Source organism: Aotus nancymaae, unplaced genomic scaffold (genome assembly GCF_030222135.1).
Source record: "Aotus nancymaae isolate 86718 unplaced genomic scaffold, 86718_ANA_hifiasm-v0.15.2.pri h1tg000058l, whole genome shotgun sequence".
NCBI lineage: Eukaryota > Metazoa > Chordata > Mammalia > Primates > Aotidae > Aotus > Aotus nancymaae.
The window spans coordinates 41,516,332-41,537,296 of record NW_026988472.1 but is presented as its reverse complement, the minus strand read 5'-3'; positions in this window follow the sequence as shown (position 1 = coordinate 41,537,296).

Here is a 20,965-nt window from a genome sequence, read left to right as displayed (position 1 = left end):
TGTAACTTTCAGAAACCAAATCATTGAGGAACAACTGTTCAGATTATGTATGGTTTTTGTCTCTGAGTCATGATAGTTAAAAGCACAGAGTCAGGAAATAGATTACTTGGGATCAACCGCAGTCTGTCATTTCACCAGCTGCATGACCTTGGACAAATTACTTAACTGTCTGGGCCTCAATTTTTTGAACCAGAAAAATGGAATGATAACAGTACACTCTGCAACTGAATTATTGCGGGGATTGAGATAATATATGTAAAACACGTAGCTCCTAGCACAAAGTAAGTATGATTTCAGTGTTAGCTATTACCTTAACTATGTGCGAAACCACTGAAATCAGGTAGAGGGTTTCTTTTTTCTAAATAAAATTTTTTTAATAGAAAAAGCTATTCTTTTTTTCTGATTTTAAAAGTAATGCATCTTCTTTATAAAAGTTCAGAAAATGCAGAGTTATTAAAAATTGTTTTTAAACTTTTAAGTATCCAAATTCTGTTATCTTGGTGTCTTAGTTTGTTTAAGTGATTTAAAAAAATACTTTAGACTGGGTACCCAGTCTAAAGTATTTTTTTAAATCACTTAAATTTGTTGCTCACACAATTCTGGAGACTGGAAGTCCAAGATCAAGGTGCCAGCAGACTCAGTGTCTGGTGAGGGCCTATGTCTCGTAGAGGGAAACTTTTGTGTCCTCAGATGATGGAAGGGCAAAAGGGCGCCGTCAGGCTTTATTTGGAAGTGCACTAATTCCACTCAGGAGGGCTCTGCCCTCATGACCTAATCACTTTCCAACAGCCTCGCTTCTTAATACTATCACATTGGGGATTAGATATCAACACAAATTTTGAAGGGACACAAACATTCATACCATAGCACCTGAGATAATACATCAAATCATTCAGAACTCAGTGGCTTGAAGCAAAAATCAAGGATTACTTGATGGTTCTGTGTGTTGGCAGTTTGGGCTGGGGCTTGGCTTCTTCTAGAGGCTTGGCTGGGGCTGGATGGTTGAGGATGGCTTCACTCACAGCTGATAGTTGGCCAGGGCACCTCAGTTTTCCTCTAGTCATGTTGTGATTTTGGGGTTGCAAGTGCAGCAACAGAGGCAACGCTCCGAAATACAACCTTTTTTCAGACCTCCACTAGTACATCTGAGAATGTTCCTTTGCCCAAGCAAGTTACATGGCTAAGCACAGGATCAAAAGGTCAAAACATAGACTTCACCTTTGAATGGGAGGAGTGCCAAAGTCACATTACAAAGGTATAGGCATACAGAGGTAGAAATAATTAGTGGCCATTTTTTTTGTAATTCACCACAGCCAAATACTGTTAAAAATTATATATATGTACATATATATATGCAACACATGCAACCACATGAAAAATACACACCCAAAGCACAGTCATATGAAACATGATGTTTTGTAACTTTTTTTTTCCCCATTAATTACATATGCGGGATATTTTAATATTCTCACTTTATGGTGTGCATAATTTCCCACTGTATGGTTTTATGATGACAGATTTAACAAGTCTCTTGTGTGACTTTTAGGTTGTTTCCAGTTTTATGATAAACTTCTATGTACATACATTTTTATACATTTTTCTCATTAGTTCTTTGGTATACATATTTGAATTTCTCACATATATTCAGAATACTCCACAGAAAGATTGTATTCAGAGGTGATATTTAAAATACTTGACCACAGAATGGATACTGATCTTAGCATTGAGCAAAGTCCTGGATGTAATCTTTTAGTTGTTGAACTGTGGAGAGGTCCAGGTACTGTGGGAGAGAGCTAGGCATCTGGGATAGTGGGTAGTGATGGGATAAGTTATTTACCTTGATAACCATACTGACTATCAGTCACAGAGCAATGTGTGGAAATCTCTGTTTCCCATCACCCTCTCCAACATGAGATTTTGTCGACCTTTTTCATCTTTGCTAATCTGACCCACGATAATGATAAAAATAATACCATCTTTTATTTTTTTATTTTCCTAATCATCAGTGAGAATGTTTTTTTAAGTTTCATCACCATTTTTATTGAGTTGGTATTGTTGCTTTTAAAGAATTGTTTGTTTTTGTCCTCTGCCTATTTTTCTTTGAGATATTAATGTTTTTAATTAAAAAGCTAATATTTATTGATGTCTTTCAATGTGCCTAAGCCCTTATAAGACATACATATTTTAATATTCACTATGACCCTATAAGGTAATTATTATTCCCATTTTAGAGATGAGAAAACAAAGGCAGAGGTTCAGTACTGTGCCCTCCTATTTGTAAGTGCTGGGGCCAGGATTCCAACTGAGAGAGTTGGATTCCAACTGAGAGTCCTTAACTCGGGTTCCTTGTCCTTCTGCTCTTTTCTGTTGCCTCTGCAGTATTTACTGGTGAGAACCTTTTACATATGGATATGTAAAAAATAAATATATGAGATGCCTCAAACTGTGTCACACGCATTGCACATTTTCCCTAGTTTGTCATTCTACTTTTAACTTTCCTTATGGTGTTGCTTGCTGTACAGGAGTTTCAATATTTTATGGGTATACTTCAATAATATTGAGTTCAATAATATTGAATTTTTAAACTTCAATAAGAAGTTTACGAAACTACTTTATGTGGTCAAATATTTCAAGGTGGTTTTTCTTAATAGATTCTGCCTTGAACATCATTCTCAGATGTTCGTCATGTGGAGGGCATAAAAATATTTACCTATGTTTTCTTCTAAGACAGTGAACTTCAGAATTATCTGAGTTAACAAAGTACTTAGATATTTAGGTGCTACCTCAGACCTGCTGAACCAGAATTTCTACGATAAGGACTAGATGTGTATGTTTTTGAAAAGATACCAAAACTGCAAGTCCAAAAGGACTGGTAAATACACACATTTACCTCTTCTTATCCCCAAAGCACATGAAATTGGCTGAAGAAATAATAAATTAAGAATATATCTACAAAATCAATTCCAGATGGGTTAAAAACTTAGTTGTGAAATCCCAAACTTAACTTTTAGAAGCATACATAGGAGAATAATTGTGTTAGTAAGGGTTCTCTAGAGAAACCGAACCAATAGGAGATCCATGTGTATGTGTGTCTGGATGTGTATAGCATATATAGTGTGTATATATATATGAAAGAGACAGAGAGAAGGATTCATTTTAAGGAATTGGCTCACACAGTTGTGGGGGCTGGCAAGTCTGAAATTATCAGAGCAGGCCAGCAGGCTGGAAATTCTGTCAGGAGTTGACGTTACAGTCTTGTGTCCAAATGCAGTCTGGAGGCAGAATTCCTTCCTCTTTGGGGTACCTCAGCCTTTTTTCCCTTAAGGTCTTCAACTGTTTGGACAAGGCTTGCTCCCATCATGGAGAGTAATCTGTTTTATAGAAGTCTACTGATATAAATGTTAATCATATTCAAAAAAACACCTTCGCAGTAATATCTAGACTGGTGTTTGGCCAAACAACTGGATACTATAGCCTAGCCAAGTTGACACATAATACTAACATTCACACTATCTTTTTGACCCTGTGGTAGGGAACAATTTGTTAAATAAGATACATACATACACCATACACACACTGAAGAACTTGATAAATGGTTTGAACAGGAAAAAAAGTGTTATGTTTTCTTCTGCGTTTTCTTTTTTTTTTTTTCCTCTGCGACAGAGTCTTGCTCTGTCACTCAGAGCTAGAGTGCAATGGTGTGATCTTGGCTCATTGCAACCTCTGCCTCCCTGGTTCAAGCAATTCTCCTGCCTTAGCCTCCCGAGTAGCTGGGATTACAGGTGCATGCCACCATGCCCAGCTAATTTTTGTATTTTTAGTAGAGATGAGGTTTCACCATGTTGGCCAGGCTGGTCTTGAACTCCTGACCTTGTGATTCGCCCACTTCAGTCTTCCAAAGTGTTGGGATTACAGGTGTGAGCCACCGCGCCCAGCCAACTATTGCATTTTCTGACCTTATATAGTTCTTCCCCTTCATTTGAGATGTCCCAAGTAGACTGGAGTCCACATTAGATAATATACTTCATGGGATCATCACAACTTACTTGTTTGCCAAAGAGCTATTTTTTTCTTTCATTTCTATAATGCCTGATAAACACCAAGAAACATGGTACAAGAACATAAGAGAAACAAGTGTGTTTTAATTTAGGTCTCCACAAACCTAGATATTAGCTGTGGTACCACAATATCCCAAGCCAAAATACCAAAAAACGATGGATTTATTGTTGCCTTAATTGAAAACAAGCCTGATTTATTTTTTAAAATGCAACCTGAAAACACAACTCACCAGACATGATATGGAATGCTTTTTATGCTGAACTAGGAAACAAAATGCTACTCGGTACAGTGAACTTGAAAATTATCTTGCTATTAATAGATCTCCCGAATGGCTGTGATATGTTGCATTTAATACATTCAGGTTTTGGCGGCTGCTAAGGACTGAAAACAAGCCATTCCATACGTTATTACTTAATAAAGAAACTAGGTCACCAAATAGCTCTTTGGTGAATTTTTTAAAAAGACTTTGAGTAGCTCAATTCCATCTTTGAAAAGTCCTTGTCACTGAGTACACTTGGCAAAGCAGCAATGTGATTAGGAGCTTCCTTATCTGAAACTGTGTTAAATTGAGAGCAACTTGGGGTATTCTGTTACTTTCATCTCTTCATCTGGCACAGATGCCTCAAACATGGTGCGCCCACAACAAATATTTGCTCAATAGAAAAGCATCCCTCTCTTTCCTTTTACATTTTGAGAGCCTGACACTGAGCCACTGATTCAGATGTTTGAATCGATCACCTTTAGGAACACATTCTCATGGGACAGGTAAAAACATTTTCAAGAGTTTAAGGTAGCACTGATCTGCTCTGCTAGGCTCAAATTATTTCTTAAATGTTTAATTGCAAGACATTTTCACCCACCCCTTTAAAAACAAACTTTTTAAAAAAGAGATTTTTTAAAAAACTAGTGGATTTTAAAGTTTGGTTTTTCATTTGAAAACAATACTTGTGGCCAGGCACAGTGGCTCACACTTGTAATCCCAGGACTTTGGGAGGCTGAGGCAGGTGGATCACGATGTCAGGAGATCAAGACCATCCTAGCTAACATGGTGAAACCCCATGTCTACTAAAAAAAAAAAAAAAAAAAATTAGCTGAGTGTGGTAGCACGCACCTGTAGTCCCAGCTACTTGGGAGGCTGAGGCAGAAGAACCGCTTGAACCCAGGAGGCAGAGGTTACAGTGAGCTGAGATTGGGCCACTGCACTCCAGCCTGGGTGACAGGGCAAGACTCTCAAAACAAAACAAAAAAAATACTTGTTTTGAGTTGGATTCCCCAGTAGTGGACTCTGACATGAAGATTCACAAAAGCCAGTAAGGGAATGGAAGCAGAAAGGGGAGAGTGCCCAGAAGGTGAGATACCCAGCAAAGTCCTGAAGAGGGCAATAGCCCAACTCTGGGGGCAGTGTAAGTCCTCATCAGGGAACAAGAGAGCTAGACTATTTATAGACCTTCTCCCCACCACCACCGTGATAATTAATGGATCAGGACTCCCTGCATCGTGGATTCCCAGGCACTTCTGGCAACCAGAGGACTGTCCTCCAACATAGAGATGCAGTTGTCAGCTGTGTGTGGAACAGTGGGGGACAGATGAGGACGAAGATGACAAAGGGCTCCAAGGGGACATATGCAGTTAGCTGATAGCATCAGCCTCACGACTCCTCAAGGAATAATTTGTGAAGGTCTCTACAAATGAAGAGGAAGTCCTGGATGAGGAGAAGGAGGTACTATGTAGGTACTGTAAGATTCGAGGCAGGCAGCCATACTTTCTTTGATGTCCCTGCCCCTAAGTTGAATCAATAGAAAAGAGGAGGAGTTTAGCTTGAAGATGGATGACTTCACGTATATGATACTTCCCTCATGAAGACAACTCTACAAATAGATTCCAAAGGATGGGGAGGTGGTGGACAGTGAGCAGGTCTGGAAATCAAGAGCAGAAAATCAACCCTGAAAGGGATGCTTGGGTCAAAGACTGAAAAATTAGCTCAAGCCAGGGCTTCACTGAGAATAATGGGATGGGAGGAAAAAACTGCAACTGGAATAACCATTATTTTAATATAGTTATAAAGCTGTATTATACAACATATACAATAATGCAATATGCAAATTATTTAAATAATTGCAGTACATATTGAATGCACTATCCACATTTCAAGTACTCAGTAGGCATGTGCAGCTAGTGGCTACTGTATTGGACAGCAAAGCTCTAGGACATTCCATCACCATAGAAAGTTCTGTTGGACAGTGTTCATGTGGCACTTACTGAGCAAATTAAGAGTTGAGATGTAATGGCCTCACTTTCTTTTTAGATTGCTGTTTTCCTTTACTGAATTGTTTGTATACTTGTTACTCTTTATAAGGGAAAGGAACAAAATATGATATTAAGAGGGAGGAGGCAAGAAACCATAAATTCTATCCAGACCAAGTGAGCCAGTAGAATTTGGGCATGGTATTTGCAGCATCTTCAGATCTACTGCTGCTTTCATTGACATGTAGGAACGTTTGTAAATTGTGGATTGCCTCTGGACCACCAGTAAAAGTCCAGGGTTGAGGAGATCCTGTGTTATCATTGATCATCTTTTCCCGAAAGTTGAATTATAGCTTGTCTTAATTTGCGGATCCACAGAAGACCCTGATACAAGGATTCAAGGGAAAGTAGTTCGTTCATGGGTGATCCCAGGAAAGACTGATAGGAGGTTGTGGGGAAGAGAGAAGGAAAAAAAAAGGAAGCCAATAAAGGATATACTATCAAGCAAATTTTAAAGTGGAAACTCTGAGATCCAGTGCCTCAGAGTTATCTCACTGAAAGGCAAGAGAGCTGGAGCATTTATCCATCATCTCCCAATGGCCACTGATTTTGGCCTATTGTATGCAAGAGCGGAGAAAGCCCTCAGACAAAGAAATGCAGGTTTCATCAATCAGGCCAACATGCAGGGAAATGGCAATTGATGTGAGATATGGAGTGCAACCTCTACAATCTGCAACATGATTTATTTTTACTTTTAAGCAGGCAATATAGAATTAAGCCTCTTAGAGTACAGCTCATTCATGTACCAGTAGGGCTGACCTACTGGCACAGAGAAGATAATGAGTCACTGCCAAATGCAAAAACAAAAGAATCTTTAATGAACAATGCAGCCTTTGATCAAAACATCTCAAATAGTTGAGAGTGAGGATGAAGCCTTTGGTATTAAGGGCCTCTGAATTGAAAGAGTTGGGGAAAAGTATTCTGGCTTTCACACCAAAAAAGACATGCAAAAATTTATTTTAACCATTTGTCAGAGGATACATGGGCTGCTCATGGATTCTAGAATTTCTGAAAGAGAATTATCAAAGCTTTCTGCTGAGACTAATGAAGCCAAGCTGGGGCATCTGTGGGCCAGGAATAAATATATATAATATATGTATTTTTATATATTATGTAGATGCCTATATATGTGCATATATATATATATATATATATATATATATATAAAAAATAGTTGCATCTGTGACATTGTTTCTGTTTGCAAAACATGCAACATGTTGACAGCCAGACATATGTTCAGCTATATGGAAGATCAGTCAGAGACAAAGAAGAGCTGAAGCAGCAAAAAAAGGGGAGGGAGAAGGAAATATATGAAAGAGAGGAAAATAAACTCTTGTGACTTTGGCTAGATGGTGAATTCCTTGAGCATAAAGGGTATGTTTGGGTCATCCTTAATCCTCACTGCCTACAGTAGTGCTGGGTACGTGGGAGATGTTTAACGTACCCTAAGGATGAAAAAAGGTAGCATGTGTAGGGTGCTTAGACCCATGTCTCCTACATACATAATGCATGACAAGTGTAAATTGAATTAATGCAGGAGAAGCTGTTTAGAGCTAAAAACACTCTTGAAGTTTTTTTTTATCAGTTGCTTTCTTTTACACATAAAACTGAATTTTGGAGGTGTAATGTGACAGGTTGGGGCTGATTCTGATCCCATTCTGTAACCTTTTTATCATTACACAGAAGGAAGATAAGAAGAAAAAATGGAACAAAACCTTAAAATGCAGCCATACAGGGATCAGTTTTGTGGTGCAGTCCTTGAGCTGCCTGTGGTTTCTGGAGGAAGGCTTTGCCTGTCCTTGACTGTTTGCTGTACCATGCACATTTTAAAATCTGCTTATCAAGTTTTACAGAACAAACAAATAAAAACATTATTTTTATTGAAATTTCATTGAATTTGTGGACTTAAGGAGAACCAACACTTTCATATGTTGACTCTTCTGATTCATTTTGATAATCAATCCCTTCCTTTATTTAAGTCTTCTTTAATTTTTGTCAATAAAATTTTGTAGATTTTTTAGTGGAGATCTTGGACATATTTTGTTAACATTGTCCTTGGATCTTTGGTATTTTTTGATGCTATTCTAAATGGTATGTTTTAAATTTTTCATTTTTTGTTTGTTGTTGGTATATAGAAATGCAATTGATTTTTAAATATACTCTATATCCAGCAACTTTGCTAAACTCTCTTATTTCTAATGAATTACATGTGGGTTATTTTGGATTTTCTTATACATACAATCACATCATCTGCAAATCATGATGGTTTTCTTTCTTTCTTATTTTTAATTGTTTTCCTTTTCATGACTTATGCACTGGTCAGAGCTCTCAGAACAACGTTGAATAGAAAAGATCCTAATAAGCACACATATCTTATTTCTAATATCAGAGAGAATACTCTCAAGGTGATGAGTACAGCGAGTATTAATTTAATAATTTCTGCACTTTGTGTATGTTTGAGAAATTAATAACAAAATGTTATTTTTAAGGGAAAGCTTTCAACACTTCATTGTTAAGGATGATATTTGCTGTAGGTTTTTGGTAGATACTCTTTATCAGATTAAGGATGTTTCCTTCTGTTTGTAATTTGCTAAAATCTTAAATCATGAATAGAAGCTATACAAATAAAGTTTTTATTTGCATCAATTGAAATGAGCATATGCTTTCTACCCTCTGGTTGGTTATTGTAGCAAATTGCATTGATTTATTTGCTAATGTTCAACCAGCGTCGCATTCCTAGGATGATGCCAACTTTGTTATATAGTGATGTATTTTGTTAATATTTCATTAAGGACTTTTACATCCACCCCATTCTGTCCTTGTGGTGTCTTGCTGCCTAGGTTATACCAGGATTAGATAATGAGTTGGGGTTTACTCCTTTTTCTATTATCTGGAGAAGTCTAAGATTAAGAGCTACTTCTTTCTTGATTGTTTGGTTGAACTAATCAGTAAAACCATGTACATCTGGGATTTTCTTTATTGGAAGGTTTTTATTTGTACATTAAACTCATTTTGTGCTCTTCTCCACCAAGCTTTTCTATTCCTTACCATGTCAATTTTGATAAGTTGTCCTTATACAGGGATCATCTATTTTATCTAAATTTTCTTTTCGGGGGTATAAAATATTTATAATGTCAACTTATCATTTTAATGTCTATAAGAGTTTTTCTTTCAGTCCTGACTTTGATAATTTGTGCTGTCTCTCATTTTTCAAGATTAGACTAACCAGAAGTTTGTCAGTTTTATTAGCCCTTTAAATAAAATCAAGTTTTGGCTTTGTTAATCCTATGTAATATATGTTTTCTATTTCAATATTTTTCATTTTTATTATTTTTTCACTTTCATTGGATTTATCTTGCTATTCTTTTTCTAACGTATTAAAATGAATATTTAGCTTATTAATATTAAGGTTATTTTATGCAGTTTAAGGCTATAAAATCCCCTCTAAGCACTACATTTGTTGCATCCCTCATGTTTTGATATGTAGTATTTTTTTCATATAGTTCAAAATAATTTCTACCACAGAGTAAAAAGTTATTTGAGAACAGGATGTTCACATCATCTCCAACTATCACACTACAGATTACTTATTAGTTACAAAGTGAGAAAAGTACCTTGTGGCTCCTTGATATTTCACCTAACCTAATCATCAAATTTAGCATTGTCAAAAATGGGATAAACACATTCTATGTCTCCTGATGGGAGGCAATGGGAAGCATACAACATTAACTATGTAGTTTTCTCACCAAAAATGTTTAAGCTAAATCTGATAATGACGAAACAATCAGACATGGGGTATTCTATAAGAAAATCAGCCTGGACTCTTAAAAAATGTCGATGTCATAAGAGACTGTAAAAGAAAACAAAGAAAAGAGGATTATTCTAGATTAAAGGAGCTAAAGAGCCCTAACAACTGAAAATAATGCATGATCTTTAACTGGTCCTGAATACAAAAACAAACAAATGTAGCTATAAACAATATTATTGGGACAATTGGAAAAATTTAAATATATTATACAGTAAATAGTATTATAGCAATGCTAATTTTCTTGGGGTGTAAAAATATTGCAGTTATATAGGGGAGCATCTTTATTTTTATAGAATATATAGTAAAGTAACATGGTGTCTGCAATTTTTTTAAACAGGCCACACGCACAAACATAGAAAAAAAGAAAAATAGTATGGCAAAATGCTAACAACTCATGATTGTAAGTAATGTGTATCCAAGTGTTTTTTTATTACTTCAAATTCTCTATGATTTTGAAATTTTTCAAAATAAGATGTTGGGAAAATATTCTGTAAATTTTATTGCAATTTCTTTTTTGAACCTATGGGTTACTTAGAAGGGAATCTCAATCTTTACAGATTTCTGATCATTTTTTTTTATTGATTTTTAAAATATTTTCCTTTCAATCTGAGAAAATATTTTTCAAGTTTTAACTTTTTGAAATTGGTTGAGACTTGTTTTGTGGCCCAGTATATAGTCAATTTTTGTAAATGTTAAGTGTGTACTAGGAAATAAAAATGTGTTCTGCAGGTGTTGGATGAAATATTCTATAGATGCCCATTAGATCAATTTTGTTAGCTATTTTGCTCAGTTCTGTGTTCTTACTGATTCTTTTCTGGTAACTATCAGTTACAGAGAGAGGGATGTTATAATTTCTCGCTATGATTGTGGAAAATATCTATTCCTCCTTGTAGTGCTGTTAATTTTGATGTATATATTTTGAGACAATGCTATTTGCATATCAACTTAAAATTATTATATCATCCTGGTGAATTTTAGCTTCATTATTACAAAGAATGTTGGCGTTAAAGTTCCTTTAGTCTGATATGAATGAAGCTACACCAGAATTCTTTTTGTTTGTGTTTGGATGGTATATATCTTACCATTATTTTACTTTAAATTATTCCATTTTCTTTTGTTTCTGATGAATTTCTTATAAACAGCGTTTAGTTGGGTTTTTTGTTTTTAATCTATTTATTTCAACGTACCTAAATTCTATGTATATTTAAATACAATTTCTAAATCCACAAGATATTACTGTTTTATGCAAAGTTCATTTACATGTAACCACATATTTATCGTTTTCATAGTTCTTCATTTTTTTTCTGCCTTTCTAACATTTTATCTTGGGTCGTTTTCTTTTTTCCTTCTGCCTGAAGAGCATCATGTAATGCTTTTTAGCATTCTTTAGCACTGATTTGCTCATAGATAACTCAATTTTTGCCTGAAATAATACTTATTTTGCATGTTTTATTGAAGAATATTCTCACTAGATATGGAATTCTAAGTTGGCAGTCATTTATTTTCAGCACATTAGATATATTAGTCCCCTGTTTTCTGCCTTCTACTCTTGCTGTTGAGAAGTCAGCTGTCAGTCTAACTACTGTTTCTTTTGAAAGTATCTGTCTTTTTCTCTGATTTTCTTTAAAAATTGTCTTTGCCTTTAGTTTTCTGTGATTTAACTATGGTCTGTCTAGGGTGGATTTTATATATAAAATCTGTGTTTCTGTCTTCTCTCTTTTGGGAATTACAATAAACATAATGTGGACCTTCTCATTCTGTCCTTTGTAATATTACTTTTCTATAGTTTCCTCCCTTTGGTCTCTCCCTGTCAGAATCTGGATAATTTCTTGTGACCTTTCTTCCCATCCACTGATTCTCTCCTCAGCTGCTGATAAAGCTGTCAATTGAGTTGTTAATTTTGATTATTTTATTTTTCAGCTCTAAAATGTATGTTTTCTCTTTGAAGTTGGCTTTGTCATGTTTTATATTGTCTGTTTCTTGCTGAAATTTTCATTCTTGGCTTTTATGTCCTTCAATACAATAAGCAGTAATTTTACAGTTTGTATCTAACAATTCTATATCTGTCACCCATCTGTTAACTTTTCTGTCATCTGCTGTTTTCAATTCTCCTTAGCCATTCTATCTTGTTTCCTCATGTCCCTGGTTACATTTTATTGTGTACTGGATATTATATTCAAAAAATTATTTGTATCAATTATTTGTTACTTAGGATGATGCTACTTTCTTCTGGAAAAGATTTGCTTTTTTGCTTTTGCTGGATCCTGGAGGTGAGAGCAGTCTAGAATCACCTTTATTCAAAGTAAAAGGCTAGGATTTTTAGAGCCCCCAGATGATGGCAAAACCAAGTTGCAAATGCTGTAAAGGCTCATTTACTTCCTTTTTGTTCTTCCTCAAAGGGTGCAACCTTCAAGATCTCAGTGAAAAGAGAGGTACTTTACCTAGCTTCCCATATTTTGTGGGCCTAGATTTTTAACTTTTATCCTCTAGTCCCATGAAGTTGTTGAAAGTGCATCTCAGTGGTCCCTTCCAAATCAGAAAAAAATCCTAGGACAGAAGTTGCTCAGAGTACTTTTCTTAAGTTTTAAGGTTTCTGTCCTTTTCTAGATCTTAGTCTGATTATTGCTCACCATCTCATAGTTTCTAGATGAATTGTAATATGTTTCATATATTTTGTGCAGATAAGTAATGTAATTGTCCCTGAGCTCCAAACACATCTGTTATGGACTGAGTTGTGTCCAAGCCCCCCTACCCCTCACCCATACACCCCCCAACACAAATTCCCATGTTAAAGCCTTAGCCCCCAGTGTGATTGTATTTGGAGGTAGGGCCTCCAAATACAATGATGTAATTAAGGTTAAATTAAGTTGTGTCCAAGCCCCCCTTACCCCTCACCCATACACCCCCACACACAGATTCCCATGTTGAAGCCTTAGCCCCCAGTGTGATTGTATTTGGAGATAGGTCCTCCAGATACAATGAGGTAATTAAGGTAGAGAGGTAATTAAGGTTAAATGAGGTTATAAGAGTGGGACCCTGATCCAACAGGACTAATGTCCTTATAAGAAGAAGAGTCACCAGGGATGTGCATACACAGAGCAAAGGCCATGAGAGGACACAAAAGGAAATCAGCTGCAAGCCAGAGAGAAAGGTCTCAGAAGAAGCCAAGCTGGCTGACACCTTGATCTTGGACTTCCAGCCTCCAGGATTGTGAGAAATAAATTTCTGTTCTTAACCCACCCAGTCTGTGATATTTTGTTATGCCAAGACTGATATAACACCTTTCTATACTCCATCCTGTAATGTTGGGGCAGGGACTGTGCAAACCCATTTTTCCTTTTCAAGCTGGCTACCTATTAGGCTTAGCCAATGGAAGGCGGTAGATGGAAGAAAGACATTCTCCTTCCTGTTTGCTTCCTGTTCCTCTGAGCATCATACCGGAAACATGGTTCCTTGACAGTGGCAGTTAAATCCAGTTTGCAGTTTTCTAAGACTCCAGATCACCTTCATTGCCACCCTTCCACACCACCACTCCCCCATGAAACACCAGCACCAATGGTTGGTGTCAGTTCCTGAGAGGTCTGGGTCTCAGCCCAATGGGACCCTCCTCCAAGATTCTAAGTTTTTATAATTTCTATATTTTCCTTTGCTCCCCAGACCCAGGAGTTGTAGCAGCCTGCAGCTGATGTTACCTTTGTGATAACTTAGTGTTCTTGTTTTGCATTTTCCATTACTTGGTTAATAACTTCATACCCAGTTGACAATTCTTTATATTAAATTATCTTCATTAAAATGGGTGATTTCTGTCTCTTGATTAGATTTCATTGATTCATATTTCATTCAGTTTATGTGTCTTCTGTGAGAGTGTTGGTCAAAATTACTATTCTTCCATTATCAAAATTAGAAGCCCCTGCCAAATGTTATTATTATGTTATTCAAACAATGGTTGCATTCATTGCATCATCACTAAGGCAAAACCATGCAGTCTTTGCTTTTGCCCCAAGATAGATGATGGGGAAGTCCTATTTTTAAAATGTGTCATTATCCTGTTTCATGGGGGGATCTTTCCTCTCTGTTAGGAGAGATGTATACCTCTGGTCTCATAGTGGGCTGTTCCCCTTTCAGACTGGATAGAATGAAAGGTGGCCTGGCCTGCAGTTTAAAGGTTTGTGAAGGACAGCTGACATGGTCACTCAACCTGGGACACCACCAGCATTAGTGTGGCTGTCTTTGCCACATCATCATTACTAGATTTTGACTCAGGCTGAAGATGGCTTATTAACCACCTTGGCTTTTTAGACTCACAATGATGTGTGTGGAGAGGATCTTGCCTATTATCTGGTCCAATACCTTCCATTCCTAAGTGAAGAAACTCAATCCAGAGGTCCTATGGCCCAATTAATACAAATCAAGAGTGGGACCCAGAATTGCTGGCGCTATTCTAGTTCTCCTTTCCTTCTTGGCTTTAGTTTCTTATGTACCCACATGCCCATCCACCTCCAGCCTATCTTCTGCTTTGTCTTCTACTATTCACCCTTCTAGTCCCCTTGTTTTCCTCAACCCTAATGCATACTGTGCTTCAGCTAAGCATCAACATTCATTCTTCGCTGAGCACAACGTTGATGGTCTTTCTTCTGGACCTTTGTTCCCATTGTTTCCTCTGCCTAAGATTCCCTTCCCCCTAATCAAACTGTTAACATCCCAACCCATCTTCAGGATCAATGCAAATGGAATCTTAGTCATGCATCTTTCCATAGAATATAAAGCTGGAAATAATTTCTCCATCCTCTGTGTTGCTGTGACACCCTGTATTGCTGTTGGAACATCCATTAGTTGTACCTTTTTTATAGTTGTTTATGCTCATTTTTTTCTCTATAAGATTATAATCCACTTGCATACAGAGAATCTTTCATCTTTGACTCTCCTCAGTGCCTGTCACAGAAGCTTCCATATAGTAATAATAGTAATTAGTATTAAGCCCCATGTTTAAAGTTTTACCTGGATTCTTCCAATAATCCTATGAAGTCAATGCCATTATTAGTCTCATTTTACACATGAAGAACCTGAGACACAGACAGATTGAGTAACTTGCCTAAGATAACAAAACTGGGGACTCAGTCTCAGGGCTGCTGATGCCCAAGTTCAAGCTCTTATCTACAATGCTACACTTCCTTCTAAGGACTATGTGGGGACCTGAATCTATTTTGCTGTTATTAAACAAACACTGAAAAGATAATTTGTACTTGAAAAGTATTAAAGACTTGAATCTATAAAATTAGTTGTTCTCCCAGAAAGGAAGGAAAAAAAATACTAAATAAAGGTTAAGATCCCTCAGATTTTTCTTAGTAAAAAATGAAATGAACTTCATCAAATTATTTAAAATTTCTGATCTCCTGTCTCTATTTCAAGAGTAAAGTGTAAGTTCTCTCCCAAAAAAGAATGATTTTATAAAATGTAAATGTGGTTTATGAAACCTTTAAAATGCATGGAAGGAAAGAGAACAACGTGAGTCATTATTATTTGTTGGCTTAAATGTTATGAGAACTCTTGTTGGTGAATGAGGATTGGCATCACTCCAGGAGTCAGCCATTCTTGGATGGGAATGGAATTATTGTGCTTTATTTTTATCACTTCAAATGAGACATAACTAACTACAGCAGTGTCAGTTCTGTAGGATACTAAAGATTAGTATAGGGCTCATTTTCCTCACTGAACCCCCAAACCACTAGGTAATTGAGGAGATTTTTACATGCAAGGATACACAACCAAGCACTCCTTTGAACAAGGCCTTATGAAACATTTGGCCCTGAAAAGAAATGCAGAGTTAGGTCACAGTTGACTGAAGTTACTATTATATTTTACTTGGAGGAGCTACAACAAAGAGGTGATGGGTTAGGAGCAAGGTGGGACACAGCTTTGGGTTTACCTGAGAGGCTGCATGGTAAAGTGTTCAAGCGTAAGGAAGCTTTGACAGTAGACAGACCGACCCCAGACTGCTCATCTGGGCCTACCATTTAATAGCTCCATGACACTGGCTAAGTTACCTAGACTCTAAGCTGTATTTTCATCCTGTATCAAATGGGGATAATGATAGTCATCTTAAAAGGTTGTTATAATGACTTAATAGCACAGTGTGGCTTCCCAGACCTGAGTCATTCCTATATTACCATATCAGTCAGGGTAATTTTGAGGAAAGTTTAGGAAAGGGATCTGTTACAAAAGTGTGCGCAAGGCTCAAGGGAACCAGCTGAGGGACAGTGCAACACCCAAGGTTAGCAATTGTGGGGAGCTGTTATCATGCCAGGCCTGAAAGGGGCAAGAGGAGAAAGGATACACAAGACTGGGGAGCTGTTTAGAGAAGGCTGCAGGACCATGGTCATCAATGAAGGGCCCAGTCAGCCTGCAACAGCCCTGCTGTAGGAGAAAACTGAGCATGTAACTCAGCCTCACTCTCCTTCCACCTGCCATCTCCTGTTGTGACTTCCTATTGGCTCAGCCAGGCAAAAGGCCAGAAGCAAGGGAGCTGATTATATGGTCCATGCCAGTCAGCCTCCTGGTAGAGGACAGAGAGAAGGAGGCAGACAGACATGGGTACGGAGGGGCAAATGGAACCTATCAACCACACTGCCTTGATTAATGTTTGCTCATTTCCCTTTTAAAATAAAATTTCCAGAGGATACAAGATGGCTGAATAGGAACAGCTCCAGAGTGTAGTTCCCAGCAAGAACAACGCAGAGGGTGAGTGCCTACTGCATTTCCAAACAAATTTTCACTGCCCACAGATCAGGAGATGCCCAGGCTGAAAAGCACCATGAGTTTTCAGCATGGCAGTTTCAGCTGGTGCCGGGTTGGCAACAGAAACTCACACAAATCTGAGTGGCTGTTTCAACTGGTGCTTGGAATGCCTGGGAGACAGAGCCACCCATTAAACTGAAAGGGAGGTTGCAGAGACAGGGAGCCAGGCGATCTGGCTCGGTGGGTACCACCACCACAAAATAAACAATCTGAAATGCTCTGGATTGAGAGTTTTGCACCATGCGCAGCTGGACCTAGGATGGTCCAGCTCAGTGAGGGAAGGGTGACCACCACAACTGAGGCAGTCCACCACTACTGAGGCAGTTCACACAGTAGCTGGGCAGAGCCTGTGGCAGCTCAGCAATGCCTCTGCTGGCAGACTGTGACTAGACTACTCTGTGCGGGGCAGGGCATCTATGAAAAAAGGCAGCAGCATGACAGGAACTTATAAATAAACACGACCTTCCTAGGACAGAGCACCTGGGAAAAGAGGCGGTTCTGAGTTCCACTGCAGCAAACTTAAAGGTACCTGCCTAGCATCTCTGCATGGAACAACGGAGCTCCCAGCACAGCACTTGAGCTCCTATAAGGGACAGACTGTCTCCTCAAACAGCTCCCCGACCCCCGTATACCCAAATAGACACCTCATAAAGGAGAGCTCAGGCTGACATCTGGCAGGTACCCTTCTGGGACAAAGATAACAGAAGAAGAAACCGGCATCAACCCTTACTGTTCTGCAGCCTCTGTGGATGATTCCCAGGCAAGCAGGGTCTGGACTGAACCTCCAGCAGTCCTGCGGCAGAGGGGCCTGACTGTTAGAAGTAAAACTAAGAAACAGAAATAACTTCATCCTCAACAAAAAAGATGTCCACTCAGAGCCCCCATCCAAAAGTCACAAACTACAAAGAACACAGGCAGATAAAGCCACTAAGATGGGAAGAAACCAGTGCAAAAGTGATGAAAACATCAAAAACCAGAATGCCTCTACTCCTCCAAAGGATCACAACTCCTCACCAGCTAGGGATCAAAGATGGATGGAGAATGAATCTGATGAATTGACAGAAACAGGCTTCAGAAGGTGGGTAATAACAAACTTCTTAGAGCTAAAAGAACATGTGCTAACCCAATGCAAACAAACTAAGAACCTAGAAAAAAGGTTAGATGAGATGCTAACTAGAATAAACAGCTTAGAGAATATAAACAACTTGATGTACCTGAAAAACACAACATGAGAACTTTGCAAAGCATACACAAGTTTCAATAGCCAAATTGACCAAGCAGAAGATAGGATATCAGAGATTAAAGATCAACTCAATGAAATAAAATGAGAAGGCAAGAATAGAGAAAAAAGAGTGAAAAATGAACAAAGCCTCCAAGAAATATGGGATTATGTGAAAAGACCTAATCTACGTTTGATAAGTTATCAAGCAAATGGAGAGCAAAAAAAAAAAAAAAAAAGCAGGAGTTGCAATCCTAGTCTCTGATAAAATGGACTTTAAATCAACAAAGATCAAAAGAGCCAAAGAAGGGAATTACATAATGGTAAAAGGATCAATGCCTCAAGAAGAGCTAACGATCCTAAATATATATGCACCCAATACAGGAGCACCCAAGTACATAAAGCAAGTTCTTAACGACCTACAAAGAGACTTAGACTCCCACACAATAATGGTGGGAGACTTCAACACTCCACTGTCAGTATTAGACAGATCAAGGAGACAGAAAATTAACAAGGATATCCAGGGCTTGAACTCAGACCTAGACCAGGCAGACCTAATAGACATTTACAGAACTCTCCACCCCAAATCCACAGAATATACATTCTTCTCAGCACCACATCACACCTACTCTAAAACTGACCACATAATTGGAAGTAAATCACTCCTCAGTAAATGCAAAAGAACAGAAACCATAACAAACAGTCTCTCAGACCACCGTGCAATCAAGTCAGAACTCAGAATTCAGAAACCAACCCATTACCGCACAGCTTCATGGAAAATGAACAACTAGCTCTTGAATGTTGACTGGATAAACAATGAAATGAAGGCAGAAATAAAGATGTTCTTCGAAACCAACGAGAATTAAGATACAATATACCAGAATCTCTGGGACACATTTAAAGCAGCGTGTAGAGGGAAATTTATAGCAATAAATGCCCACATGAGAAGCGAGGAAAGATCTAAAATCGACAGCCTATAGTCAAAATGGAAAGAGCTAGAGGAGCAAGATTAAAAAAAAAAAACTCAAAAGCTTGCAGAAGACAGGAAATAACTAAGATCAGAGCAGAACTGAAGGAGACAGAGATACAAAAAACCCTTCAAAAAATCAATAAATCCAGGAGCTGGTTTTTTTGAAAAGATCAACAAAATAGAACGCTAGCCAGATTAATAAAAAAGAAAAGGGAGAAGAATCAAATAGATGCAATAAAAAATGATAAAGGGGATATCACCACTGATTCCACAGAAATACAAACTACCATCAGAGCTTACTACAAACAACTCTATGCACATAAACCAGTAAACCTGGAAGAAATGAATAAATTCCTGGACACTTGCACCCTCCCAAGCCTAAACCAGGAAGAAGTTGACAACTTGAATAGACCAGTAACAAGGGCTGAAGTTGAGGCAGCAGTTAATAGCCTACCAACCAAAAAAAGCCCGAGTCCAGATGGGTTCACAGCCGAATTCCACCAGACATACAAAGGAGCTGGTACCACTCCTTCTGAAACTATTCCAAACAATCCAAAAAGAGGGAATCCTTCCCAAATCATTTTATGAGACCAACATCATCCTGATACCAAAACCCGGCAGAGACTCAACAAAAAAAGAAAACTTTAGGCCAATATCCATGATGAACATAGATGCAAAAATCTTCAATAAAATACTGGCAAACTGATTGCAACAGCACATCACAAAGCTTATCCACCATGATCAAGTAAACTTCATCCTGGGGATGCAAGGCTGGTTCAACATACACAAGTCTATAAATGTAATCCACCACATAAACAGAACCAAAGACAAAAACCACAATTATCTCAATTGATACAGAGAAGGCCTTTGACAAAATTCAACAGCCCTTTATGCTAAAAACTCTTAATAAACTAGGTATCGACAGAACGTATTTGGTCCATTGATTTTCCATTAGATTGTTTTGATTTCTCCAAGCAAAAGAGCACATCATCTGGGAATGCTGATAAGTTTTCCCTCTTATTGCTATTTAATGATGTCTTATCATAGTAGCTAGAACCTATAGGACAATGTTGAACAGCAATGGAACAACAATGGTTTTATCTAAAATTCTTTGTTTCTTCCTTACTTCAGTGGAAATGCTTCTAGCTTTTTGCTGTTTGATTTTTTTCTCAGTAACATTAAACATAATGTTGTCTATTGGTTTATGAAAGATATTTTTTATCTTGTTAAGGAAGTGTCATTATATTTCTGGTTGACTAAGAATTATTGTCTGTGGGTTCCACTTTTCAGACATTGCAGAAAAACAAAAGAATTATTGTCTGAATGGGCATTGTGTCTGACCAAATACTTTTTTTCTTCTTTCTAATTATTTTTTAATTTCAATAGCTGTTGGGGTACAAGAGGTTTTTAGTTACATGAATGAATTATATAGGGGTGAATTCTGAGATTTTAGTGCACCCGTCACCATAATAGTGTACATTGTACCCAATATGTGGCATTTTTTATCCATCACCTCCCCCTTCTGAGTCTTCAAGGCCCATTATATCATTCTGTATGCCTTTGCTTACTCCAAGCTTAGCTCCCACTTATAAGTGAGAATATACAATTTTTGGTTTTCCATTCCTGAGTTACTTCACTTAGAATAACGGCTTCCAGCTTCATCCAAGTTGCTGCAAAAGACATTATTTCATTCTTTTTATGGCTTTTTGTGACTGAGTAATATTCCATGGTGCGTGTGTGTGTGTGTGTGTGTGTGTGTGTGTGTGTGTATAATTTTCTTTATCCACTTATTGGTCAATGGGCACTTGAG